Source organism: Stegostoma tigrinum, chromosome 17 (genome assembly GCF_030684315.1).
Source record: "Stegostoma tigrinum isolate sSteTig4 chromosome 17, sSteTig4.hap1, whole genome shotgun sequence".
Lineage (NCBI taxonomy): Eukaryota > Metazoa > Chordata > Chondrichthyes > Orectolobiformes > Stegostomatidae > Stegostoma > Stegostoma tigrinum.
The window spans coordinates 28,358,807-28,386,542 of NC_081370.1; the positions used below are offsets into that span (position 1 = coordinate 28,358,807).

The 27,736-nt window shown below is 42.1% G+C and overlaps 1 protein-coding gene and 1 long non-coding RNA gene across 6 annotated transcripts in view; one reads left to right on the plus strand and one right to left on the minus strand.

Annotated features, from left to right (window-relative positions):
• The window catches only part of LOC125459159 (uncharacterized), a 66,972-nt gene extending 49,505 nt beyond the window's left edge, over nt 1–17,467 (minus strand). Inside the window, exons 1-2 of the long non-coding RNA XR_007248973.1 lie at nt 17,380–17,467; nt 2,291–2,339 (exon numbers count right to left, since the gene is read on the minus strand). This is a non-coding gene — a long non-coding RNA (uncharacterized LOC125459159). The remainder of the gene's footprint in view (nt 1–2,290; nt 2,340–17,379) is intronic.
• dennd2b (DENN domain containing 2B) overlaps nt 1–27,736 on the plus strand; it is a 403,328-nt gene that overhangs the window by 93,403 nt on the left and 282,189 nt on the right. The window contains exon 1 of one of the 5 annotated variants that reach the window (XM_048545168.2): nt 17,219–17,354. The exons of 3 other annotated variants lie outside the window; for them this stretch is intronic. The gene's annotated coding sequence lies outside the window, so the exon portion shown is untranslated. Of the gene's footprint in view, nt 1–17,218; nt 17,355–27,736 lie in introns of those variants that run through there. One more of the 5 variants, XM_048545170.2, reaches the window with a different exon arrangement.

The window sequence follows — 27,736 nt, forward strand, 5'->3', positions numbered from 1 at the left end:
GCCAACGGGCCTGACTCCGTGCTGTTGGACTCTATGATCTATAACTCAATTGAGGGGGAGCACTAAAGATTTGTCAGACTGATTCCTGGAATGGCAAGACTGATATTTATAAAGAGACTGGATCATTTAGGATTACATTCAGTAGAGTTTAGAAGAATAGTGTGGGAGGGCAGTGTGGATATTTTGGATATCTTAATCGAACTAGACTGCATAAGTGCAGGAAAGATGTTCTCAATGACCAGGAGTTCAGGACCAGGGGTCACAATCTAAGGATGTGGGTAGACCGTTCAGGACTGAGATGAGGAATTTTTTCACCCAGTGAATGTTAAGCCTGTAAAATTCACCACTACAGAAAGTGGTTGAGGTTGAAACTTTGAATGTTTTCAAGAGGGAGTGAGATATAGTATTTGGGCTAAAGGGATCACAGGTTACAGGGAGAAAGCAGGAACAGGGTACTGAGTTGAATGATCAGACAGAATCCTATTGAAAGGGGAGCAGACTCATTGGGCCAAATCGCCTTCACCTGCTCCTATTTTCTGTTTGTTTTTTTTTCCCCTGTTCCTCTTGTCAGAACTCTAATTCATATTAGCTCAGCTGTTTGGATATCTGGTTTATGGTACAGAGTGATTGATACCAACAAGCATGTGTTCAATTTCTGCACTGGCTGAGGTTACCATGAAAGACTCTTTCTAAACCTCTCTGCCCACCTGAGCTGTGGTGCCCCTTGGGTTAAACCACCACCTGTCGTCTCTCTCTGAGAGAGCAGCCCTATGGGACTATGATGACTTTATCTTCAGTTTCTCCCACCCTTTTTGTTCATCATTCTTTGACGGCTTTTATATTCTGTCCAGTTCGCTGACCTGCAAAATATGGTTGTGGAATTGTATGTTTTTTTTCAATTTGATACAATCTTTAACTTCCTTTCTTAGTCACTAATGGTGCATTCTTCTCTTGAGTCTGTCTTTCTCACTGCAAATACTTGTGTTATGAGTAGCTACTTTAAGTCTGACACTGCCTTTCTACTGACTTAACCTAGTTCCCCAGTTCACATTGGACAGATCTGTCTTAAACTTTGTATTTTCCTTTATTTAGTGTGAAACACCAGTTTTAGATACATTCTTCTCTCCTTCGAATGTGAATGTGAAAATCAGTTACGAAACGTTCCTGCTGCTAGGAAGGCCTCTGTGATTTGGTTAATCCTGTCTCATTACACGTTGCTATATCTAAAACAATCTGCTCTCTGTTTGGCTCTGGAATATGCTGGTATATGGAACTATTCACAGTATACACGACAAACTCATCTTCCACACTACCTTTACCAATCTGATTTCTCCAATCTATAGGTAGATTAAAATTACCCATGATTACTATCTCAGACACTTTTATTGTTTTATTGCTTCATTGTTTTACACATTCTTCAGAAATTCCAAATAGAGTGCCTTCTCTTCAAAGGTTCCAAAGCCAAAAATTTGAAAATAAACAGCCTGATTACAGAGAAATGACAGGTAGGTTGAACTCAAAGAGCTGCTAATCAGATACACATCTGAAAAAAAATCACATAACATGTATAAACTTGAATTGAATAACCAGGCTCCTCTATTTACCAAAACACTTGGCAACCATCCAAACCATCGAAGCAATATTTAAATTTACCTGTAACATGGACCTGCATTTTGGGTGAGTTCTGTGAAGCAGCACGGTAGGAATTATTCTTTTGAGGGAGGGAATCTTGGAACAATGAATTAACTGGGCGGTTGGTTTTACTTGCTTTCTATGGGTTTCCCATGTGCAAGTAGATTTTTTTGAGAGGCAGGAGGGCTATTGTGTGAGAATCTGCATTTGGCTGAAGATAGGTTATTTTAAAAGTGTAAAAGATGGTGAATTTGGGGGAAGTCGAATTATGGACCATGTGGGAAATCCAGATTGAGTGCATGTCAAATGGTGTTCTGGCTTCTTTCTGATTATATATGGGTGGACTAGGGCATCAGCAAGTAGGAGGTGACTTGGCGTAAAGATGTTGAGTCGTGTATGAGGTGTGCAATGGTGGTTGGACCATTGGTAAGATGGAGTGCTGTATGATCATGGATTGAATCTCTTTGCTCGTCTAATGGATTTTGATCATGTAAAGAGTCTAATAGTTCTTCAAAGGAGTAGATGGTAACGTGGAGCAGGGAGCAAACAGGTGTTTGAGGAAAAGTGGGGAAAATGGTGGTTACTGGGTGGCATATTGGACCCAGAGGCAGCACTCCTGCCCTTCCTGGCTCAAAAACAGTGTGGTAGCAGTGCTTACCTTGTGGAATCAATCCTTCCACTCTCCTTTTAAATGGCCATCCATCCACCTGTCGGTAAAAATAGAATGACTAGGGGTGAAGTCACATGGGGTCATCATAATATTTAAATAACCCCCAATGAAACATTCCTGAGTGTGTGGTAATCTCCCACCCCGACCCCCCCAACAAACATTCCTGCCTTAATCCCGTTATGGCTTTGCTTAGCTTATTTTTTTCATTTTAAGCCCGATACAAAGCTAGCTCATTCCCTTTTTTGGGGGGTTGGAGGGGGGTGAAGGTCCAACCCGTGAATTTTGTCAGTGAACTTGGCTTTCAAATCATTATGCATTGTTATTGAAAGATTCAGCTCAAACTAGGCAGGAATGTTTTGCTCCTATCAAGCCACATTTGGTGAAGTTTTGTGCTACTCTGTCAGTGGAGCGAAATGCAATGTTTCCTTTCAATTTGATTCACCCAGTGCTGCTTTCAAGTCAGATGTGATGTCACAGAGCAAGGTTCCTTTGGCCTACACTTGGAATGTCTGGATAATCTGGGGAGGCTCAGGCTTTTTCCATGGATTAAAATTTATGAAATTGCTTTGGGATATTGTTGCCTTGTCCTTACTAATAATATGCCACGTGCAATTCCTGCAGAAAATTTGACTTTGAAAAATATTAAAGATGATTTCTGATCTAAAATGGTTCAGATCAGTAGGCTGAGTCGCTTTACATTTTTCTGATTGGCCCAATAGTGACCGCATAGAACTGTAGAACTGAATGACCTGTAGGTTTAGTTAGTGTCAGCAATGGCTCAGTTGGCAGCACCCTTACCCCAGAATTAAAAGGTTCAAATCCTGCCATAGTGTTTGAACACAAGAATCACTGGCCTGCAGTATTAAGGGAGCATTGCACTGTTTGAGGTGCTGCCTTTTGGATGTATCATTAAACCAAGGTGCTTAGCTCAACTTGGATAGATAAAAAAAATCCTATAGTACAGATTCAAAGGAAATCAGGGGAGTTATGCCAGCATCCTGGACAATATTTATTCTACAATTAACATCATAAAAAATTCATTATCTGGTGATTATCACTTTGCTGTTTGTGGAAGGTTGCTAAGCACAAATTAGCTTCTCTATTCTGTAGTACAAAATTAATTACACTTCAAAAATATATGACTGTAAAATGCTTTGAGATGTTCAGTGACCATAAAAAGATTGAATAAATGCAGAGATAATGGGAACTGCAGATGCTGGAGAATTCCAAGATAAAATGTGACGCTGGATGAACACAGCAGGCCAAGCAGCATCTCAGGAGCACAAAAGCTGACGTTTCGGGCCTAGACCCTTCATCAGAGGCTCTCTGATGAAGGGTCTAGGCCCGAAACGTCAGCTTTTGTGCTCCTGAGATGCTGCTTGGCCTGCTGTGAATAAATGCAGATCTTTCTAAGATTAAAAGTACAGAAAAATCATCATAAAAGTAATAACATTGAACTTGACATTCAAAAATTAGCAGATAACATAACATGTCCAAATTGGATAAGTAGTGGCACTCTCATTTCTGTGTCAATAGGTCATGGATTCAAACTGCATTATAATTCAGTCCTGAAAGTGCTGCAACGTTAGTGCTGTTTTCTAGATGAGACTTTAGACCAGACTGTGTTTACTGTTTTAAGATAACAAAGTGTGGGGCTGGCTGAACACAGCAGGCCAAGCACCATCTTTGAAGCACAGAGGCTGATGTTTCGCGCCTAGAGCCTTTATCAGAAAAGGGGGATGAGGAGAGGATTCTGAAATAAATAGGGAGAGAGGGGGAGGTGGACTGAAGATGGATAGAGAAGACGATAGGTGCAGAGGAGAGTATCGGTGGGGAGGTAGGGAGGGGATAGGTCAGTCCGGGGAGGACGGACAGGTCAAGGAGGCGGGATGAGGTTAGTAGGTAGGAAATGGAGGTGCGGCTTGAGGTGGGAGGAGGGGATAGGTGAGAGGAAGAATAGGTTAGGCAGGCGGGGACGAGCTGGGCTGCTTTTAGGATACAGTGGGGGGAGGGGAGATTTTGAAGCTGGTGAAATCCACATTGATACCATTGGGCTGCAGGGTTCCCAAGCGGAATATGAGTTGCTGTTCCTGCAACCTTCGGGTGGCATCATTTTGGCACTGCAGGAGGCCCAGGATGGACATGTCATCTAAGGAATACGAGGGAGAGTTGAAATGGTTCGCGACTGGGAGGTGAAGTTGTTTGTTGCGAACCGAGTGGAGGTGTTCTGCAAAGCGGTCCCCAAGCCTCCGCTTGGTTTCCCCAGTGTAGAGGAAGCCACACCGTGTACAGTGGATGCAGTATACCACATTGGCGGATGTGCAGGTGAACATCTGCTTGATATGGAATGTCATCTTGGGGCCTGGGATAGGGGTGAGGGAGGAGATGTGGGGGCAGGTGTAGCACTTCCTGCAGTTGCAGGGGAAGGTGCCGGGTGTGGTGGGGTTGGAGGGGAGTGTGGAGCGGACAAGGGAGTCATAGAGAGAGTGGTCTCTCCAGAAGGCAGACAAGCGTGCAAGCGTGGGGTTGGAAAAATGCCTTTGGTGGTGGGGTCGGATTGTAGATGGCGGAAGTGTTGGAGGATGATGTGTTGTATACGGAGTTTGGTGGGGTGGTTTGTGAGGACTATGGGGGATTCTCTTTTCGCGGTTATTGTGAGGGCGGGGTGTGAGGGATGAGGTGCGGGAAATGTGGGAGACACGGTCGAGGGCATTCTCGACCACTGCAGGGGTGCGGGGGGGGGGGGGTGGAGGTTGCTGCCCTTGGAATGTGTGGGAGTGGAATGTCTCATCCTGGGAGCAGAGTGGCGGAGGCGAAGGAATTGGGAATAGGGGATGGAATTTTTGCAGGAAGGTGGGTGGGAGGTGGTGTATTCTAGGTAGCTGTGGGAGTCGATGGACTTGAAATGGACATCAGTTTCTAGGTGGTTGCCTGAGATGGAGACAGAAAGGTCCAGGAAGGTAAGGAATGTGTTGGAGATGGTCCAGGTGAACGTGAGGTTGGGGGTGGAACGTGTTGGTGAAATGGATGAACTGTTTGAGCTCCTGTTGGGAGCATGAAGCGGCGCCGATCCAGTCATCAATGTAACGGAGGAAGAGGTGGGGTTTTGGGCCAGTGTAGGTGCGAAGGAGGGACTGTTCCACGTAACCTACAAAGAGGCAGGCATAGCTTGGGCCCTTGCGGGTACCCATGGCCACCCCCTTAGTCAGTAGGAAGTGGGAGGAATCGAAAGAGAAGTTGTTGAGGGTGAGGACGAGTTTGGCTAAGCAGATGAGGGTGTCGGTGGAGGGGGACTGGTCGGTCCTGCAGGACAAGAAGAAGCGTAGGGCCTTAAGGCCATCTGCATGAGGAATGCAGGTGTATAGGGAGTGGACGTCCATGGTGAAAATGAGGCATTGGGGACTGGGGAATTGGAAGTTCTGAAGGAGATGGAGGGCATGGGTGGTGTCACGGACGTAGGTAGGGAGTTTCTTGTACCAAGGGAGAGAAAATGGAGTCCGGATAGGTGGAGATGAGTTCGGTGGGGCAGGAGCAGGCGGAGACAATGAGTTGACCAGGGCAGGTGGGTTTGTGGATTTTGGGAAGGAGATAGAAGCAGGTCGTGCGGGGTTGGGGAACAATGAGGTTGGAGGCTGTGGGTGGGAGTCACCTGAGGTGATGAGGTTGTGGATGGTTTGGGAGATGATGGTTTGGTGCTCGGGGGTGGGGTCATGATCAAGAGAGCAGTAGGAGGAGGTGTTGGAGAGTTGGTGTCTGGCCTCAGCAATGTAGAGGTCAGTGTGCCATACTACAACTGCACCTCCCTTGTCTGCGGATTTAATGGTGAGGTTGGGGTTGGAGTGGAGGGAGCGGAGGGCTGCCCGTTGTGCAGGGGAGAGGTTGGATTGGTGAGGGGGTGGAGAGATTGAGGCAGTTAATGTCTCGATGGCAGTTGGAGATGAAGAGGTCGAGGGAGGGTAGGAGGCCTGGGGGTGGTGTCCAGGAGGAGGACTTGTGTTGGAGGCGGGAGAAGGGGTCAGTGGAGGGAGGGTTAGGCTCACTGTTAAAGAATAAGCGTGGAGGCGGAGGTGGCGGAAAAACTGCTCAATGTCCAGATGTCTATTTGTTGATGTGTGGGGGAGGAGGACAAAGGTGAGGCCCTTGCTGAGGACTGACCATTCGTCTTCCATCAGTGGGAGGTCTGGGGGGATGATGAAGACTTGGCAGGGCTCAGTGTGGCTGTCTTCTCTGGAGTAGCTGCCTGTGGGCGGAGCGATGTGGTCATCGGCTGTGGGCGGGGCTGTGTCGACGGTGGGCGGAGTGTTGCTGGCGTTGGTGGTGGGTGAAGTTCCATTGGCGGTGGGCGGAGTTGACCTGGTTTGCTTCAGGACATGGTCGAGCAGTTTCAAGGCCAAAGAAACCACAAGAGAGTTGCAGTGGGAGAGAGATACCCTGAGGTTGGTCCGGAGGGAGGAAGGTAACTTCTTCAGGTTAGGCATCCTGGAAGAGGCTTCGCAGTGAGGTTAAAATTGTGATCAGAGATAATGGGAACTGCAGATGCTGGAGAAACCAAGATAACAAAGTGTGGGGCTGGATAAACACAGCAGGCCAAGCAGCATCTTAGGAGCACAAAAGCTGACGTTTTGGGCCTAGACCCTTCATCAGAAAAGGGGGATGGAGACAGGATTCTGAAGTAAATAGGGAGCGAGGGGGAGGCAGATTGAAGATGGACAGAGGAGAAGATAGAGGAGAAGCCTTCTGGAGAGACCACTCTCTCTGCGACTCCCTTGTCCGCTCCACACTCCCCTCCAACCCCACCACACCTGGCTCTTTCCCCCTCAACAGCAGGAAATGCTACACCTGCCCCCACACCTCCTCCCTCACTCCCATCCCAGGCCCCAAGATGACTTTCCACATCAAGCAGATGTTCACCTGCACATCCGCCAATGTGGTATACTGCATCCGCTGTACCCAGTGTGGCTACCTCTACATTGCGGAAACCAAGTGGAGTCTTGGGGACCACTTTGCAGAACACCTACACTCAGTTCACAGTAAACAACTGCACCTCCCAGTCGTGAACCATTTCAACTTCCCCTCCCATTCCTTAAACGTCACGTCCATCCTGGGCCTCCTGCAGTGCCATAATGATGCCACCTGTAGGTTGCAGGAACAGCAACTCATATTCTGGTTGGGAACCCTGCAGCCCAATGGTATCAATGTGGATTTCACCAGCTTCAAAATCTCCCCTCCCCCGACTGCATCCCAAAACCAGCCCAGCTCGTCCCCACCTGCCTAACCTGTTCTTCCTCTCACCTAGATAACAAAGTGTGGAGCTGGATGAACACTGCAGGCCAAGCAGCATCTCAGGAGCACAAAAGCTGACGTTTCGCTCCTAGACCATTCTTATCTTGGATTCTCCAGCATCTGCAGTTCCCATTATCTCTTCCTCTCACCTATCCCCTTCTCCCACCTCCTTAACCTTTAGATGCCCCTTAAAACCTAGATCTTCAAACAATCTCTTTTGATCATTGGCCAGATGTATTAATTGATGCATTGATGTTAATAATGTATTAATATTGAACAAAAATGCCTGTCTCTAAAAATCCCAATCCCTTCAATGATTAACTGGATATGTATTGCATAACAATTTTAGCCTGAAGACTTCCATTGATTTCCTGTCAAATGATCTACAGCGGGTGGGGTTTTAAAGCTTGAGGTGCTCTTCTCATTTACTTGTGTGATGCTGAGTGTAACATGAACATGCAACGTCAAAAAATCCTTAGCTGACTGTCACTCTCCATGTTAAACAATCACTGCAGAAAAGCCCATTGTCTCAGAGAAAAAAAGTATTCTATACTATTAAACTCTACTGTCAGATATTAAACTCACAGTGAATGATTTTTGCATCCTCAATTTTCACAGGAAATTACTTGCCTCATACAGAAATGGTGCAGTAAAAAAAATATTGAAAAGAACCATGTGTGGTCACCGCTTTCTTCTGTATTTGGCAAGCAAACCTATTTTGAATAGTATATTGAATGCGAAACTGAAGAGAACACATTCTCTGTTGAACAGATGATGAACTGATGAATTTCTGTGCTTTTTAAAATTTGATACTGCATTTGGCATAAAAATTGAGCTGATTTGCTTTATTTTTCGTGGATATTTAAGTACGTCAGAAGCCAAAAGGTTTTGTCTTCAGTCAAATAGTTTTGACTAAAACTTATTTGAGCTCAGTACAATATCAACTTGACCAAGATTTTCTTTTGCGGAAAACGATAATGAAATATTCATGAATTACGCTAAATAGTGACATATATCGATTACTCCCACTGTATATCAGAAATATTATTTGTCACCATTTAGAGGACATGCAGCACGAACAAAAAGATAAGGGAAAAATACAATTTTTTGGTGTTGTCTGGTTAACAGGTAATGGATATTTTTCATATTATAGTCCACTTGCTGGGAGAATGGTGCAAAATGACTTGCCTGTATTATTCTATGGCCCTTGCATTTGAAATCTGCTGCCAATCCTTTGGTGGTCCAATCCAGGGGAGTGTTATGTTACATAACCAAAGTACTGTAAATATTGGAAATTTGCAATTAAAATAGGAACTGATGGTACCATTCAGATGCTGGAAGACCTGCTACAGAAAGGGAAACATTTGTTTTTCTTTTGAACTACCCTTGTTCTGTGCTCATAAATACCTGACCCGCTGAACAACGTAGGTCTAGCACTTTACATTGGAGAGTGCTCGTGGCCATGTGAGACCCACAGAAAGTGACTCAGTCGCCATTATAATAAAATGGACCTTGTAATTTCCCTACTCCCGTTTTGCCCCCTTTCCTATTCCACATTTCTTTTCAGCCAGATTAACTTTTCTGCCACTATCATATTAAATATTATTGGTGTCTTCAGTACTTTTAAGTATCTTGATGTAAAACATTTTGTAATTTGGTAGGAAGCCTGTGAAATGTTTTGAAGTGATTTAAAATATTGAGAGCTGAATGTTTTATTAAAATGTTTTCAAATTCAGAGTAAGTATGCAGCAGTCACTCAGATTACTGTGCAATGGAAAGATAAGGAAAGGGCACAGATGGAAGGGGAGGCAAATGGCTTGCAGCTAGTCCAGTCGCAAATTCTGGGCATAAGGCAAGAAATCAGATAACTGGATATGACAGAGAAATAGTTCAGACCCAGACTTAGCTGTCTGCTATGACTGAACTGAGCCATTTGATCCGAGAAGATTTGCAGAGTCAAACTAGCAACCACACAGCACCGCTAGTGCATGCACTGATCATTTTTGGTTATAACAGCTATGGCGAAGGTAGGCCATTCAGACCATCTCAGGAAGCTTCTAAAGCGTCCCCATTCCGATATTTAATTGCTTCTTTAAAAATTCATTGCTTTTACAAACATAGGAAGTCAATTGCTGTAAAAGTTCCACTAGCTCGACAAGCCTCTCCCATTTAGTCAATGAATCACAATGCAGAGCTCCACACCTATCTGGTACCATATAATCTCTTGGGAAAGCTGAAGTGCCAGCTGTAAAAAAATAATCACTACGATTCCCCACCATTCACTAAAAATGTTATTCTGTTTCGTCATTGCACTGTGTACCCTGGTTATTAAATTGAAATTCTGTTTGGTGAGGTAATTTTTCTACATCTACAAGATTTATATGGTTAATTACTTGAGAAATCTTAATGAAGCGTAATTGGAAGTGACCACTATTGGCTGAATGCTGGTTTATTCAAAAGGGTAAAAATGGACATGGCCCATAATGGGCTTTGCTTGTAAATTTGCTTGGGTGATTGCTAGTGGTGATTAGTAATTTCTGAAAAAAACAGAAGATGTGATAATTTTGGTGGTGGGGAAGTCGCTCAGTTCTGTGTGATAACACTCCTAGGTATAGGGAAAAAGAAATGGATATGGGCAGTTTACAGCATGTTGCTCCATTTTGACTCCATGCCACTGACAACCAATTGAGCCAACTAATGGTTACATAAGTCTTTAGAATCTTCCAGTTGGTCTCGTGGTCTTCAAGCAATAGGTGACAGTGCAATACACACACACACACACACACACGACATCACCTAAACAGTGTAATAAGTGGCTCAATTTTTGGGATGTTTTCTCCCTCACTTTCAGACAAGGGCATTTTGCTATTACTTTAAGTGCATTTTCAAGAGCCAGCCTGCAGGATATATGATAATCAATCTGTTCACAGATGTTATTGCATACTAAAGTCAGTAGGACTTGAACTCTGACCATCTGGCTCACATGTAGCGACATGACCGAGGCAGCACACCAGCCCTCGGGAGCCAAAGTGATATCTTCAGTTGTATGGGAAACCTATTTTAATTGGCTAACTCAGGTGAAGAAAAATGGCAATTGACTTTTACCCAAAGTGGGAAGCTTCACTTGAACCTGACAGTAGGATTTTGAATCCTAATAGAATATCCTGCACCATTAATCACTAACATTTTCTTAGTTAAACATGAGGATGAGAACAGATTTGGCCTCCGGTACAATGCTTTTTATGGTTAACTAACTAAGTGACAGTCATTGCACAAATGAAAAATTTTCAAACATAGATGAATAACTGGAGAGCTGCTGTCATACTCACTATACCAGTATTAATCAACTCCTTCAGTGATGGCGAGATGCAATGGAAAACAAAATACAAAAAGCTAAGAATATTTGGAGAGTTAAAAAGGACATAAATGGTGCAGGATATTCTATTAGGATTCAAAATCCTACTGTCAGGTTCAAGTGAAGCTTCCCACTTTGGGTAAAAGTCAATTGCCATTTTTCTTCACCTGAGTTAGCCAATTAAAATAGGTTTCCCATACAACTGAAGATATCACTTTGGCTTTGGAAACAGGAGTCGATTGTGGGCTGAATTTTATGGCCACTACCGTTCGTATTTGATGGAGAGGAGGGATGTCATAAAGTAAAGCAGATGGCTTTCCCAGTCTCTTCCTGCCCAGTCCCAACTTGTTCTCCCATATTATAGTGGGTATGGAAGGGACTGGGAGAGCCAGCTACTGCAATTGGGCTGGAATTGGTTATCTGCTTTGTGGAGTTTGCTATGTCCAGAGATCCTCCATCTCCTTGCTAAGATAGTACTCCACCTTAACCTTCCTCCATGGCTTTTCAATCCCAGCCCTCCAACCCTCCCCAGGCCCTTAGCTGGAGTCAGGTGTCAAGCCTGGCCAAAATCCAAGAGGTAACACTTCAAGTCTGGGCTTCGGTAGTGTCTTGTTGACGGGCTGCCTGAATTCCAGCACTGGTTACCACTGCATCCAATCACTCCTGGGGACAACCAGTAACACAATATGCTTGCCTGAGTGAGTTGTTGAGCAGAGCTTCCTCCCACATGGAAGTGAAAGTAACACTATGAAAGATGTGAGTTGCTCCCAGCTCGGTTTCATGTGGGCAAGCTAATGACTAATTTATTAGTTGAACATTGGGGGAGGTAGCAGGATATGTTTTGCCATGTGAAATCCAATCTCATAGGGTCCCTTGAACCATCACTGCCATGCCATAAAATTGTATCTAATCTTCTACCTTGATTCCACTCTCTGATCTTTGTCTCATTTGAGCTTATTTCCTTTATTATGATATGGAGCTGGACAGTCAAATGAAATCAGCCTCTCTATCTCTAGGGAGTTAGAATCAAGCAGACAAATAGGCAGAGTTAAGGGATAGATCAGAAGGAAAATAAAGGAAATGGAACTGGCCAGTTCACTTAAGCAGAATCCATGATCTGTAATATTACAGGTACACAGGGTTGTATCTTGCTTGATTTCCAAAAACACTATTCAATGCATGTTAATCAGGACTGAGTTAGACAAACTGGTCTGTAATTTCTAGTTCCCTCTCATTCTTTTTTGAACAGTGCTGCTACATTTGCTAACTTCCAATCCATGACAAGACATCTAGAATATAGGCAATTTGGACAATCATAACCAGTGTACTTAGAATTCCTGCAACTACTTTTTTTAAAGAACACTGTGGACCATCAGATCTTTGGGATTTGTTGACTTCTAGTTTAAGATTACATTTTCTCTGCTGACGTTAATAAACAGGGAAACAGCCCTTAATATTAAGATTAACTAGTATCATAATTTTAGCAATGCCTCATGTTTTTCTGTGTTGAACAAGTAATACATTGTTAACGTACAAGCGAATCAAATTCCAAGATAGTGTAAGAGAGAGATAATGGGAACTGCAGATGCTGGAGAATTCCAAGATAATAAAATGTGAGGCTGGATGAACACAGCAGGCCAAGCAGCATCTCAGGAGCACAAAAGCTGACGTTTCGGGCCTAGACCCTTCATCAGAGAGCTCTGATGAAGGGTCTAGGCCCGAAACGTCAGCTTTTGTGCTCCTGAGATGCTGCTTGGCCTGCTGTGTTCATCCAGCCTCACATTTTATTATCCAAGATAGTGTAATTTGTTTAGCTGGCCAATATAATCTTGTAGCATTGCTGAACTTTTAAAACAATTGAGACCAGGAATCTGACTGACCAGTTGTGCTACATGTTGCATTCAGCCTCAAACAAAATTTATTCTCAGGCTTTCATGAGATGTTGGGATGTTCTTCTGAGATAGGTGGTCAAATGTAGCATCAGGATAGTGCTGACTGACGTTTCAACAGAAATTCATTTTCATGCCTATGGCCAAAGCTGAATTGATACTCTTGGGCATTGAAAGTTAGAAACCAAGGGAAGAACCTTTTACTTCTGGAGATGGTAAGCTTGGGCACAGGAAGGGGCCCTAGTTATGTGAGCTGGTGATATAAACCAACACTATCACCTTGTCGATTCCTTCAGAAGATCTGGGCAGGAAACCTTTCTGACCCACCAGTGATTGAATGCCCTTAAGTGGCCAGCAAAAGACCAGTTTACCTTTGTGCTTGATGCTTTTGTATCTGACTGGGAGGATGGGGTGTTCCTCTGGGGATTTCTGAGGTAAAGAACAACTGACTTCTGATTGGGTGTCAACTCTCACTGGGTGGGATTTTTATCACTGGTGTCTTAATTGCTGGCCAGAGTGAGGATAATTGGCTGGAGAAGTGCAAGAGTTCATGGGGACTCTGTGGTTAGCACTGTTGCCTCACAGTGCCATAGACCTGGGTTTGATTCCAGCCTCAAGCAACTGTGTAAACCCAACACCAACCTTCTTTCCGCGTCTGCGTCAATTTCCTCTAGGTGTTCCGGTTTCCCCTCAATGTCCAAAGATGTACAAGCTTGGTGGATCAGCCGTGTGAAACTGCGCAAAGTGTACAGGGATGTATCGGCTAAGTGGATTAGCCATGGGAAATGCAGGGTTACAGGGATGGGGTGGGTCTGGGTGAGATGCTATTCAGAGGGTCAATGTGGACTTGATGGGCCAAATGGTCTGTTTCCACACTAGGAATTCTATGATTGAACTTAAAACTGATTGAATTGAGTCAAGATCATCTTAACATGCTAGAATTAGACATTGAAGTCAGTGGATTGAAGCCAGCTACCCTATATGCTCAGTTTTTTTGGTAGATTTAACTCTTAATCACCCATAGACAAATACTTGCACTTCTTCAGATTAAAATTCTTCCCATTGTCTTGCCAAATAGAAAAATCACTAATTGTCTAAGCAGGGAATTTGTAAGACACCCAATCAGAAGTCAGTAGTTCTTTACCTCAGAAATCCCCAGAGGAACACCCCATCCTCCCAGTCAGATACAAAAGCATCAAGCACAAAGGTAAACTGGTCTTTTGCTGGCCACTTAAGGGCATTCAATCACTGGCAGGACATGAAAAGAAGACAAATTTTACTCTTGTAATTCTGCACTCATCAGGATAATCTGCAAGAATACCAGTAAAGGGAAAATCCAAATTTACACTGACAGAAGAGTGCTGCTTGTTTGGCAAATTTACCTCTGGTGGATGCATTACCGTGGAGAATGTCAGTCATCAACAACTGCTTCAGTTAACTGCCAGATGGTTTAGATTTTAAACCAGGCAAGTTGATTGGTTCTTCAGTGAGGACCTTACTCTGAGTATTGACTGTTAACTGTCAATTATCATTAACTGTTGCATTTCCTTGGCAAAGCCATTACAAATCAAATTCCACTTCCCACAATCCAAGCTGCACTGTCTTAATCATACCATAATCATACAATATAAATAATACCTTTCTCCTTTATCACAGTTGCAAGTTGTCCTGCTGAATCCAAGATGAAAAGTTCCAACAAAATAGGTCTTTTGTTATGGGGAAGAAAGCCCCATTAAATCCATTTTTGAGACAAGATATCTTCAGTGTAAATTTGAGCATAAAACCTTCAGTAGCTGAACGATATAAGGCCAGGTACTCTCTAACTTTTTAAGTCAGGTCAATCACCCTGATTCGCTGAAAATTGCATACTAGGAGTAACACCAGGCATATCTGAAAATAAAATACCAAATGCATGTAGCTACAACACAGGACAACATGCATGCTAAACAACAGAAGCATTTTGAAATGGGAACGTTAGCACTCTTGATAACCAGAGGATCAGATCAAAGTCTTTTGGTTTTACCATATCCAGCCATAAATGATGGTGCACAACTAAATAATAATGGGAAGAGAAGCTCCACATCGAATTTCAGTCTGTTAGTCTGACATCAGTCCTGATGAAGATGTCAGAAACTATTTGCATTGACTGGTGTCTTTGGAAATCAAGCAAGATACAATCCCATGTGCCTGTGATGTTACAGATTGTGGAGACGCAAAATCCCTTTTGGCCTCCTCAGCATCCTATATTACAGATGCCAGTCTACAACCAATTCAAATCATCCTATATGATATCAAAAAATGGCTGAAGGCACTGGAAAAACCATGACTAGGGGTCCTGACAACATCCAGCTGTGATGCTGAAGATTTGTGCTCTGAACCACACTCCTAGCCAAGCTGTTCTTATACAGTTACAACATGCATTGACCTGACAATTGTCCATGTATATTCAGTCCATGCAAAGCACATCCAATCCATACCTCCTGTTACTATCAGTTTACTCTCAATCAGCAAAGTGTTTGATGGAGTGGTCAACAGTACTCAGTGTTGCTTACTCAGCCATAACCTCCTTACTGTTTTTCATCGTAGGTTCTATCGAGGTCACTTGGCTCCAGGCCTCGTAACAACCTTTGTTTAATATGGATAAAAGAGCTAAACTCCAGATGGAAGGTCAGAGTGACTGAACTTGACATCAAAGAGCCATGTTAAAATTGAAAAAAAGAATTTGGGGTCAACTCCATTGGGTGGAGTCATACCTACCACAAAGGAAGATGATTTTAGTTAAAACTGGAAGAATTGCAGATGCTGGAAAGTAGAAACAAAAACAGAAATTGCTGGAAAAACTCATCGGATTTGGTAGCTTTGTGTTGAAAAATCAGACCACGGGAAGACCATTTTTGTCAATGAGGGTCAATCATTTCAGTCCTGAGTCATTCCTGTGGGAGTTCCTCCATGTAGATTCCTGATTTCTCAAATACTGGAGCAGTCCATGCCCATGTGCAACAAGTCCTACACAACATTCAAGCTTGGGCTGATATGCAGCAAGTCACATTTATCTTGTACACATGCCAGTTAATATTCATTTCTAAGAAAGAATCTCACCATTTTTCCATGATAATCACTCAACTCCCATTATTAACATCCTGGGGGGATACCATCTACCAGAAATTCAACAGTATAGTCTGTATAATATTGATCAACAAATACAAGTCAGAGCCTGGGAATTCTGTGCTAACTTCCATCATTTCTCAGGCACAAGGCAACAGTGTGATGGAATACTCCCCATTTGCCTGGATAAGTGCAGCTCTAAAAATGCAAAAACTGTTGAAATTTTACTAATTTTTAAAACTGGTTTAATTCATGCTTCTAGGCTTCACTTTATTTTTGTGATTATCTTCCAGCTTTGCTCTCGTTACTTCTGAGAAGATTTTCTTTTCCTTTTATCAAGGATGATAAAACTTACAGAAATTGAAGGAATGTGTCCATGATAAGCTGAATCTCTGAGATACAGATGGCCAGAGGTGGAACTTACCAAACAATAAGCCTTCAGTTTTACTACACAGTGATTTTAATGACAGATACAGGGCAGTGTCAGATAATCATACATGTTAATGAGAAACGAACAATGAACAAGCAAGCTGAATACAAACTTCACAGATTTGTTTTAAATTATTTAGAGGCATATGGTAACCAGGCACTTACAGGAATCACAGAAATAAACAGGTGAGGTAATCTCTCCGGGTTTGTACCTGACTTGGGCGTACTTAACCCTGGTATTGGACGCAAGAAGTGCTACACCTGGATGTTATCATCCTTCTCTCCAATTACACATTGAAACAAAACGTAAATAAAACAGAGGATAGATGTAAGTTATCGGATAAACGGTAACGAAATGCAAATTGCCCGAAGCCATACTCACAAACCACAAAAACTTTTACGAGAGCAAAGAAAGAAACATATTAAACATGTTTCTGGTGGGTAGCTGGGCATGCCTATGAATACTTGCAACACAATAGCATTATTCAGCTCATCTTATTACATTTAAGGAAAGCCTGCATGTCAATAACCTTTTAACAAAATTGAGGCGAGAAAATAGTAATCGTGTTCTGCGAACCGAATCGTGGTAATGCGTTATTGCCTCCCTTCACACATAAAGCAAGTTACGGCGGTATCTCCAGATGAGGCAATTCCATACTTTGAGGGGTGTAAGCTTCTTCGCTCCTGCTCCTTCGGCGAAGGAGGGGAGGAGCAGAGCTCTTGCAAAATTTTTTAATCAAAAGGCATATGCTGTTTCGTGGAACCCTTCCAGAACTGCAAGCAGGGACAACAGTTGCCATGGTGACTAGCCCAGCCTGTCAGCATTCTGCAATCAGTGGAAGTGTGCTGAGAAGGTCATGTGAGGGAGTTGTGGGAAACCCAGTAGGTATCTGAATCCAAACTACTGTTAGCAGCAGTTCAGCTAATAGGGAGGTTTGTCTGGGAAATATAAACCGGAATGGAGGGGAGAGGAAGGCACTGCGTGTTGCAGGTAATAAAGGGTGAACTCTACTTACTTTAAGGTTTATAGCACGGTAGTTAACGCTGGTTTTCGGCTTTCTGCAGCACACCCCTCCTTGTTTTCACCAGCAAACTGGCATATTTAACTTTGGAAGGTGATGTCATATTGAAATGAACAGTTGGATTCTAGTAGACAAATACTGAGGAAAAATTAAATATTAACTAAATGTACATATAACCATATTTAGTTATTTGCAGGGCTGACTTTGCGGGAGGTGGGTTAAGAAAGAGTACATTTTTCTATTAAAATGTGATTATTATTTATTTTTTTTAAATCTCTTTTTAAAAAGTACTGGACTTACATTCGTTCAGAGATTTTAATGTTATTTGTTGCAATTTTTATTTAATCTCGTCATACTCTGTTCCCAGCCTGGGCTTTTCATTTAAAGAAGAAGTCCTTCTTTCACCATTTGACTTAGCTTTTCCATGAGCATGTGGCTTACTGTTCAGTTCATTGATATTCTCGGCCATTTTCCTTCTCTTGTGTCCCTGGATTTGGGCAAGCGGGGCACTGTAGTTTTCTTGCACTTTCTCTACAGTGTGCCTTTTGTCTACGCTCAAACAATGAAGTGTGGCTGTGACTGGTTCGATTTTTGTTTTGTGCTGAGTGGGAGATGTTGCTGTGGCCTTCGCTGTTCCTTGTACCCAGTGGAACACCTGGAACTAATTGAAAGTAAAAGCAGCCAAGGCTGTGGAGGTATTTCTACCTCAGCTGCAGACTCTCTCCCACATTAGGAGTATGGAGATGTAGGAGGTTCTATATAGTGTTATATTTCAGGTTAAGCATGCTGTTAAAAGGTGCTTTTACTACACTTTTTTTCTGCTGCCCTAAAATATTTCCACTCTTTGAAACAGGAAAAGTCTGCATTACATCAAGTTTTCCATCTCTGTCCTGCTCTTTTGACTTATCACTGTAAATTAATAAAGATTTGAGAGAGAAGGGGCACCTGCTTGACAGGTGTGTTATTAACTATGAGTTAATGATTTGTTCCAGACTTCAAAATGATGGAATTGCAGTCCTGAACTATTTGGTTGTATTTAATAATTTATCTGTTTATATAATAGTAAACTTGATTGGCTTGTGCCAAGTGTGTAGTATGATTTTTTTTTTTCCCCTTTTTGTGCACTACAGAATTGAGATTTGCTTCAGTGACCAGAAAAGCTCATGATATTCTCTTTTTGGTACAATAGTGACCTTGAAAGTATTCTCATGGGACCATCTCAACTCTAATATCCTAATGAAGATCAATATTTGTGTTCAGGAAAAAAATTTCTTTTTCCCCAGAATGAATACAGATGTATCTTTTATAGCTGGCTTCTATACTTTAAATTGAGTTTAATAACTAAGGGGGGAAAAATGGGTTATGACAACTCTTTGGAACATTGGTTAAGTTAGCATTTGTTGCCCAATCTTAATTGCTGTTGAAGGTGCTGAGCTGCAATTTTGAATCACTGCTGTCCATTTGGTGTAGGTAGACCCACAGTACCATTATGGAAGGGAGTTTCAGGTGGTGTTTGATCAAGCGACATGAAGGCATGGTAATATATTTTGAACTCAGGATGGTGAGTGGCTGGAAGGGGTATTTGCAGGTGCTGTTACTGATACTTTGTTTAAAATGTTGTAGGATATCAGCTTGTCTGAGAAATGCTTTTAACCTTTCTAAATTCATAGTTCTGGATTACTGTTGTGGAGCTAAACCTGTTTCATCAAACCAATATGTGACCACACAATGCTTAATCGATCATAAGATAGTTGTTACCAGGTGTAGTGCAAGATTGCTGAAAGGTGTTTATGAATTTGGGCTCATCTCCAAGTGAACACATTCAACTTTTGAAGGTCTGGTGTTTGGTTACAGATAACTTTCAAGTCAGTTAGGAGCTTAGATTCCATCACCTGCTTTTTTTTTAAAAAGCCCATGCTGCAATTGGAAGAAGAACAAGTTCTCCCAAACTTGCGGCCAATGTTTGAATAAATAACGTCAAAAGCAAAATATCATCAGTCTTGTTTTGTGCTATTAGTGAGACCGTTATTTTCTAAATATTGATTATCACTTATTTCCAAGTCAGTTTCATGTGTGGCTTTGAAGGTGGTAGTTTTTTTCGAGGAAAAGAAACTGACCTTGTCTTTTGAGCTGGCAGAGGGTCGATGTTGGGAAAGTGCAGTTGAAGGAGCCTTCTATTGCTGTGATGCATCTTGTAAATGGCATACGCTGCTGCTATTGCAGTGGAAGGGGACTGTGTCGAGCTTCATGAGTAGTCCTTGGAGCTGCACTCGTCCAGCAAGTGGAGAATTTTGCATCAAATTTCCTACTTGTGTTTTTGTCAATGGTGAACAGTCTCTGGGAGTTACTTGCTGATTTTCCAGTCTTTGATGTGCTCCACAGTATTTAAATGATGGTAGTGCTGCTGTTTCTCCAAGGGAGATTGGTTAGATTGCCTCTAGTTGGCTGTGAACATTTCCCCGACATGTATGTTCTGAATGTATTTTCCTAAGTGAGTGCTGACCATGTCTTTCTGCATGCAGATGGTAACTAAATTAGTACCTGTGTAGTTGTGAATGGCGCTGAATCTTGTGTAGTCGTCAGTGATTGATTGTGATGTTGAAAGGAAGTTAATTGAACGAGCCGAAGATGGTTGTGGCTGGGGACACGACTTTGTGGAACGTGTAGTGTTTTGGGTCTGAGTCAAATGGGATCCATCAACTACAATCATCTTGCTTTGAGCTAGGTATGATCCAAACAAGTGGCAAATATTCTTTGATTCCCAGTGACTTAAAATTGTTAAGATTTCTTGATGTTCATGCTTGTTACATTTTGTCAAGGGCAGCTACTTCTCACCTCAGGAATTCAATTCTTTTTACTCCACTCCCTGGGAACAATTTGTGGCATATAAGCCTCTTTGTAACCTAGGTAGATTTAATGGAGACACCGTATCACTTTTTTTGGAAAGGTCAGCAGAATGAGGTACTGCAGTAATGCTTAGCTGGATAATGACAGCCCCTCTCAGTTTGCTGAAGTCCTGTCTGTGACATGAGTGCAGGCTGAGCAGACAGTGGCTGCTGTCAGTAAGGCACCCATAGAACACTAAGTTTACAGCACAGTACAGGCCCTTCGGCCCTCGATGTTGTGCTGACCTGTCATACTGATCTCAAGCCCATCTAACCTACACTATTCCATGTACGTCCATATGCTCGTCCAATGACGACTTAAATGTACCTAAAGTTGGCGAATCTACTACCGTTGCAGGCAAAGCGTTCCATTCCCTCACTACTGAGTAAAGAAACTACCTCTGACATCTGTCCTATATCTTTCATCCCTCAATTTAAAGCTATGCCCCCTCGTGCTCGCCGTCACCATCCTAGGAAAAAGGCTCTCCCTATCCACCCTATCTAACCCTCTGATTATTTTATATGTCTCAATTAAGTCACCTCTCAACCTTCTTCTCTCTAATGAAAACAGCCTCAAGTTCCTCAGCCTTTCCTCATAAGACCTTCCCTCCATACCAGGCAACATCCTAGTAAATCTACCCACCTGAGATCCTGAAACCCACAAGCAATTTGCACAAGTTTGCTTGTTATGCTCCCCACAATGTGATCCTGTTAAATGGGCGTTCCCACCAATGATTTGTTTGGGGTCATAGTTGGAAGGTGACGCATTCCTCGCCTGCCACTATCCAGCTGTCACCAACTTCACCAGATTGATGTCAATTTTAACCCTGTGGTGGGCATCTGAGTGGACAGTCAACTAATTGCTAAGAATGTGTACTTGTTTCCTCTTCTGTTATTTTACCTCTCTCCACTTATTTGCTATAGAAATTCTCACTCTTGCCTTTGCTGCTTCCTGGATTTGATCAAACTAATGCTGTCCGGGCTGCTGTTCTGATCCAAAATTCTGCTATTACCTTAATTTGCCTGCCAAGTCCCACTCATTTCTTGGCTTGCTAGCCTATATTCACCACTAGTCAAGCAAATGTTTGACAGTAAAACTTGCATTTTTACTTCCCAATCCTTCATAATCCCATCCTTGCCTCTGGGATATCTGCACCCTGGGAATTCTGGCTTTCTGATTGCCCATCTTTACATGGCCACCATGCTGGTACAATACCTTCATTAAGCTCTAGAATACTCTCCCTAACCCTTTGTGTTTGTCACATTTCCTTCTTTAAAACATTCCTTACAACCACCTCCTTGTTTTGTGAAAAGAAAATTTATTCTTCTACGTGAAGCCACCAGTCAAAATCTTGTTCCCTCCATCTGGATTAGTTAGTTGCTGAGAGTGGAGTTGTTTTATCTGGTGAATGAGGACCTCTGGTCTTCCAAATGTTCTTATAGGAACAAAAGTCCATCCTGCCCCACTATCAGTAAGATAATACTTAATCTGGTTTTAGAATTTCTACATGTTTCGAGTCCATTGGCAATCTACTCTACCTTTTTAAAAAATATTGAAGAACCTCCTCTATTGTGCCTTCCATAGCAGAATTCCAAAATAGAGCAACTGTCTCAGAGAAAATTATTTTTCCTCATCTGTCCTAAAGGAGTGATTCCTAATTTTAAAGCAGTGATATTTATTTCTACAAACAGAAATATCCTTTCTACATCCATCCTGTCAATACCACTCTGGATCTTGAACACTTCAACAAAGTGATTGTGCTCACTGTCTCTCTTCCACAATCAGTGGAACCAAGCAGCTTTTCCAACCTTGCCTAGAATGTAAGGGCTGTCTTACGAGGAGTCCACCTTGTTGATATCCTGTGGACTTTTTTGTTCCTTTTTTAGAATGAATTGGGGAAAAGGACAGTTTCTTTTCTCAAATAACTGAGGAAAGGATTGCTGAAAAGCAAATTAATGAAACTCCTTGTAAGTTGCGTTTACACTGTTGCTTTACAAGCATTAGGGGAAGGTGCAAGAGAGCCTGGTTCCATGGTTTGTACAGAAACTGAGATTTGGCTGGCAACAGATGCTGATTGGTTTGTGTGCATGTTATGGATGCTAAGGTTATCAGTTGTACAACAACTCTTTGGTTCCTGAGTAACTCAACAGCTGTTGAATGTGAAAGATACATTTGAGAAGCTTTCAGACCTCTGGAAGGGAAAACGTTCTTTGTTTCTCTATACAGTGAAAAGCTTTGAGGGGTAGAGGTGTATCATTGTAAGCAAAGACAGATCAAAAAAGACTTGGACAGAGGCATGCAGGTTGCATTGCACAAGGCATGAAGTTAGCAAGATAAGTATTATTTGAAGCCAGAGTCCATTCATCAGTCTCATACTGGTCAGGAAGCTGTTCTTGAACCTGGTCTCTTCAGGTCAGCACACCTGAAATTTAAAGTGTCATACTAGTTGCTGTAAGCGGTGGCTTTTAAATAGTAAGACTTGACAATTAGTGTCACAATTAATTGGCTGTCCTTTTTTTCAAGGCTTGTTAAGTGGGGGGGGGGGTGAAATTTGGGATGGGGGGGCTGAAGAAATTGACAAATTCCCAGCAAACAAAAAGAACATCTCAATAAGCCAATGGACTTGCGGTATTGAACAATGGTTAACTTTTTTCTTTTAAAAAGATTAAACTCTCCCATTAAAACTGCGAATGGGGGACATTTTCAAGGGGGGGGGCCTAGAGTTTTAATTATTAGTTATGTTAATAGTTCATAGTTGTTTGCCTGTGTTTAGAATCAGTATTTGTAATAACTAGTAACTGAGTAGAGAAACCTGGCTTGTGTTTTCTGTTGACCTTTTATCTGTCCAACAAGCAAATTGGTGACTTTTAATAAATTTTGGCAAAAATACACTTTGGCAACAGTCCTAGGAATACTAGTGAGGGTTCTTTTCAAAAAGGGTTAGAATGGCAAAGGTAGCCTAGTGGGGAGATCATAGAATGTGTTTGGGATAATTTTTGAGAACAGCCCCTTCTGAAGCCCCCCAAGAGCAGCCTTTTACTAGATCTGGTATTGTGCAATGAAACAAGATTAAATTATTAACATTGCTAACTAAGGGTATCTTCACAATGTGATTATACTTTCGGTTCAGTTTAATGTGAGAGAGGGGAGTGGGCCCAAGATTGATATTTTAAAGGGCATTTATAATGGCATGAAAGTAGAGCTAGCTGAAGTTGGCTGGCAAGTGAGATTAAGTAGAATTGCAATTCTACATACTTGATCTTTCAAAATCTATAGGGTAGGTGCATTCGGCAAAGGAAAGAAATCCAAGGAAAGCACCCAGCAACTGTGATTGACTTAAATAGTTTTTTTTTGAAGAGAGAAGCATAACTTAAAGAACAAGCATATAATTGTGCAAATTGAGCGATAGATGTGAAGATTGTTATTTCTTATTCTATCCTATGATTAAAAAACTCAGTTTGTATGAGAAAGCTAGCTTGAAATATAAAAACAGTAAGTTTCAGTAAACAGTTTTTTTAAAAAACTAAATGCTATAGTGAGTTTATGGAATTCATAATGAAAAAGGAGATGATAGAATATGTATTTTGCATCCATCTTCACAATAGAAGTTAAACGAACATCCCAAAATTGTTGTAAATTGGAAAGGGGAGGGCCAAACCTCAATTTACTTTTTATCTGTGAAGTGCATGAGATATTGTTGGAGCTGTGGGCTGACATGTCCCTGGGTCTTGACAAATTTCATCCTAAGGCCTTTAAAGAAGTGGCTAGTGAGATGATTAATGCATGGGTTTTAATTTTTCCAAATTTCCTACATTTCAGGGAGGTTCTGTTTAGACTGGCAATGAGTGGAGGGAGCAAGACTACTTCTTTGCATTAAAAAGAAGGGAGATAGAAATCAGGAAACTGCAGACTAATTAGCCTGACGCCTGTCATAAGGAAGATTTTGGTGTTACTGAGGATGTTACGGCAGTGCACCCAAATATGCGTTCCCTTTCTCAAATCTTTTATAATTGTTGATTTCACTGGTGAAGTAACATGTTTTGGATAACAACTGGTGGATGTACTGTATGGTTTGGTTTCCACAAGGCCTTTTTAATTGCCACGTCAGTGGCTATTGTGTAATAAAGATTCATAGTATAGTTCATATTGGCATGGATAGAGTGGCTAGCTAGCAGGAAACAGTTAACAATGGATCACTTCCTGGTTGATAGGGTGTAACAAATGTGTTAGGAATTGGTGCTGGGCCTCTATGTTCTCTACAATGTATGTAATTGACTTGGAAGAAGGAACTGAAGGTATGATTGCTGATCAGTCAAAGGTAGTTAGGAAAGGAAGTTGCAAGAAAAACAGACTACAAATTGATTTACAGGTTGAGTAGACTGTGAACAAATGGAATAAACGTGAGAAAATGTGAAACTGCTTATTTTGACAGCAAGGCTAAAAATTAACCATATCTAAATAATGAGAGATTATAGAACTGAGATGCAGAGATTCATGCATAATTATGGGAAACTAGTTTGCAAGTGCAGCAAGTAATTGGGTAAACACAAAGTGCCCCTCTCAACTTTCTGAATCTGAAAGTAAGGAGGTTAATGCTTCAAGTATAGAAGGCATTAAGGAGGTCAAATCTGGCATATTGTGCACAGTATTGGTTTTTGTTTTTTGGTTTGGATATGACTTCATTGGGAGCAGTTCAGAGAAGGTTTACTAGACTCCTGGCTGGAATGGGAAGGTTTGCAAGGTTATGCTCGAATCTGCTAGAGTTCAGAAGAGTAAGAGATAATTAATGTAAATGAAAATCCTGAGGAACCTCCTACCTCCCCACCTACACTCTCTCCACCTATCTTCTTTACTCTCCATCTTCGGTCTGCCTCCCCCCTCTCCCTATTTATTCCAGTTCCCTCCCCCATCCCCCTCTCTGAAGGGTCTAGGCCCGAAACGTCAGCTTTTGTGCTCCTGAGATGCTGCTTGGCCTGCTGTGTTCATCCAGCCTCACATTTTATTATCTTGGAATTCTCCAGCATCTGCAGTTCCCATTATCTCTGATCCTTTTTAAATGTGTTGGCCTTGGCCTCAACCTGAACCACTTTCTGTGGTAGTAAATCTGACAGGCTCCCTGCGCATGTTCATGCTGGGAATGTCTCATCATCTCAGTTGTAAAACAATTAACTCTTCCTCATCACAGCCCCCCCCCCCCCCAAAAAAAAGTACCTGGTTCTGTGCTCCTGAGCATTTGGAATGTCATTCCTGCATCTAATCTGTCTACCGGTTCCAATTTTTATAGGCTTTTGAGGTGTACCCCCCTTTTTTTAAATCCTCCACTGCAGTGCACCCCCACCATGCCTCTCGTTCACTTAAACTCCAGTGAACACAGTCCTAATGGACCCAAACTGTCATCTTAGATCAGTCCTGCTATCCTCGGAATTAATTTGATTAATCTTCACTGCAATCTCTGTAGGAAGAGCATCCTTCCTCAGATAGAGACCAAAACTGTGCATGGTATTCCAGGTGTGGCCTCCCCCATAAGTGCAGCAAGACATCCTTGTTCCTCTCCTCAAATCCTTTTTGCTATGAAGGCCATCATACAGTTTGCCACCCTTACTGCATGCGGCAACTGGTGCACAAGAACACTGGTCTTGTTGAACATACAATGTTCTCAATTTACAGTCAGTCAAATGATGATTTGCGATAACAAAGTGTGAAGCTGGATGAACACAGGCCAAGCAGCATATCAGGAACATAAAAGCTGACATTTCAGGCCTAGAAGGGTTTGAGATGCTGCTTGGCCTGTTGTGTTCATCCAGCTCCACACTGTTATCTTGGATTCTCCAGCATCTGCAGTTCCCATTATCAAATGATGATCTGCCTTTTTGTTTTATTTTTTGCTACCAAAGTGGATACCCTCACATTATATTGCATCTGTTATCCACTATGGAAATCCCCCTGCAACATCTCTGCATCGTCCTCGTGTCTCACTCTTCCTCCAGCTTTGTCATCTGCAGATTTTAAGATAATGTACTTAGCAAATTTCTCCAAATCATTAACATAATATATTGTGAATAATTAGGGTCCTGATCTGATGACTGCAGTACCCCATTAATCACTGCCTGCCCTTCAGAAAAAGACAAATGTCAGCTGTAGTCTGGTTTGCTTAATATTTGATATTGGGGGAAATGACACTCTATATATGATTAGAATAGAGAATTGAGGAACACTCATAATTGAGCAGAGTCAACATGGTTTTATGAAGAGGAAATTGTGCATCATGTGGAGCAGTACAATTAATTGCAGTATATATTTGACTTGGATGAAGAGCAGATGAGACAAATAGTTGGAAAGGCAAGTAGTGAGGATGGTGCACAGTCTGCAAAAGGACATAGTTTAAATGAGTGAGAGGAAACTTGGTGGATGGATTATGAATATAAGGTTATGCCCATTTTGGCAAAGAATAGAGGAGCTGAGTAGTATTTAAGTGTGGAAAGATTTGGGAATCCTTGTGCATAAACAACAAAGTTAGCATCTAAGGTAATGGAAGACAAACATAATGTCAGCCTTTGTATCAAAGGAAATGGAATAATAAAAATAAGTCTTTATTAAAACTGTGCAAGGCACCACTCAGACCACTGCTGGAATACTTGAACAGTTTTGGGCTTTTATTTAAAAAAGCCCAGTTTTTAGTAAGTAATACTGGCATTGGAGACAGTCCAGAGAATGTTAATGTGGCTGATCCTGGGTATGGAGGAATCGATGAAACATGCCAGATTTTGTGGGGAACTTGACAGGGTAGACGTGGGAAGGTTGTCATCGTGAGAGTCTAGGACAAAATCTCAGAATAAAACTACTCATTTTGGACACCAATGAAGAGGAGTTGGAGGGTAGCAAATCTGTCAGTCTTTATCACAGACCACTCTAAACTCTGCATTTTAAAGTGTGCCCTTGATTGAGTGTGTCTGCCTGCCTATCTGTAAGGGAATCAAGTATTATCGGGGGTGGAATCAACTCCACTTTCCTATCGGCCACAACATCATTGACTGATGCAGCAGATGCAATGGGCTGAATGACCCACTTCTGCTCCTACACCTGAGGATCATATCATTTGTGGATAGAATGTGCTGCCTCGACAGAAGCAGAACTAGGGATTGTTCAATTAAGGCAAAGATAAAATGTTTTCTAACATAGGGTCATGAGGCTTTGGAACTGTCTGTTCCCTAGACAGCAGTAGGAGCAAAGTCTTCAATTTTTTTTCAATGCAAAGGTCGATTCTTGAGTATGGGGTGAAAGTTTATCAAACATTGGGTAAAAATGTAGAGGTACCAAATCAGCCATTGTTCTACTGCAAACAGTAGTTATTTAAACATCATCTATATAACAATTCAATTTTTTTAAACTTCCTTAATGGAGTTGCAATGTGTAGCTAGACCTCAGTGGGTTACTGGGCATACAGAGAACAGAATGCAACATTTAG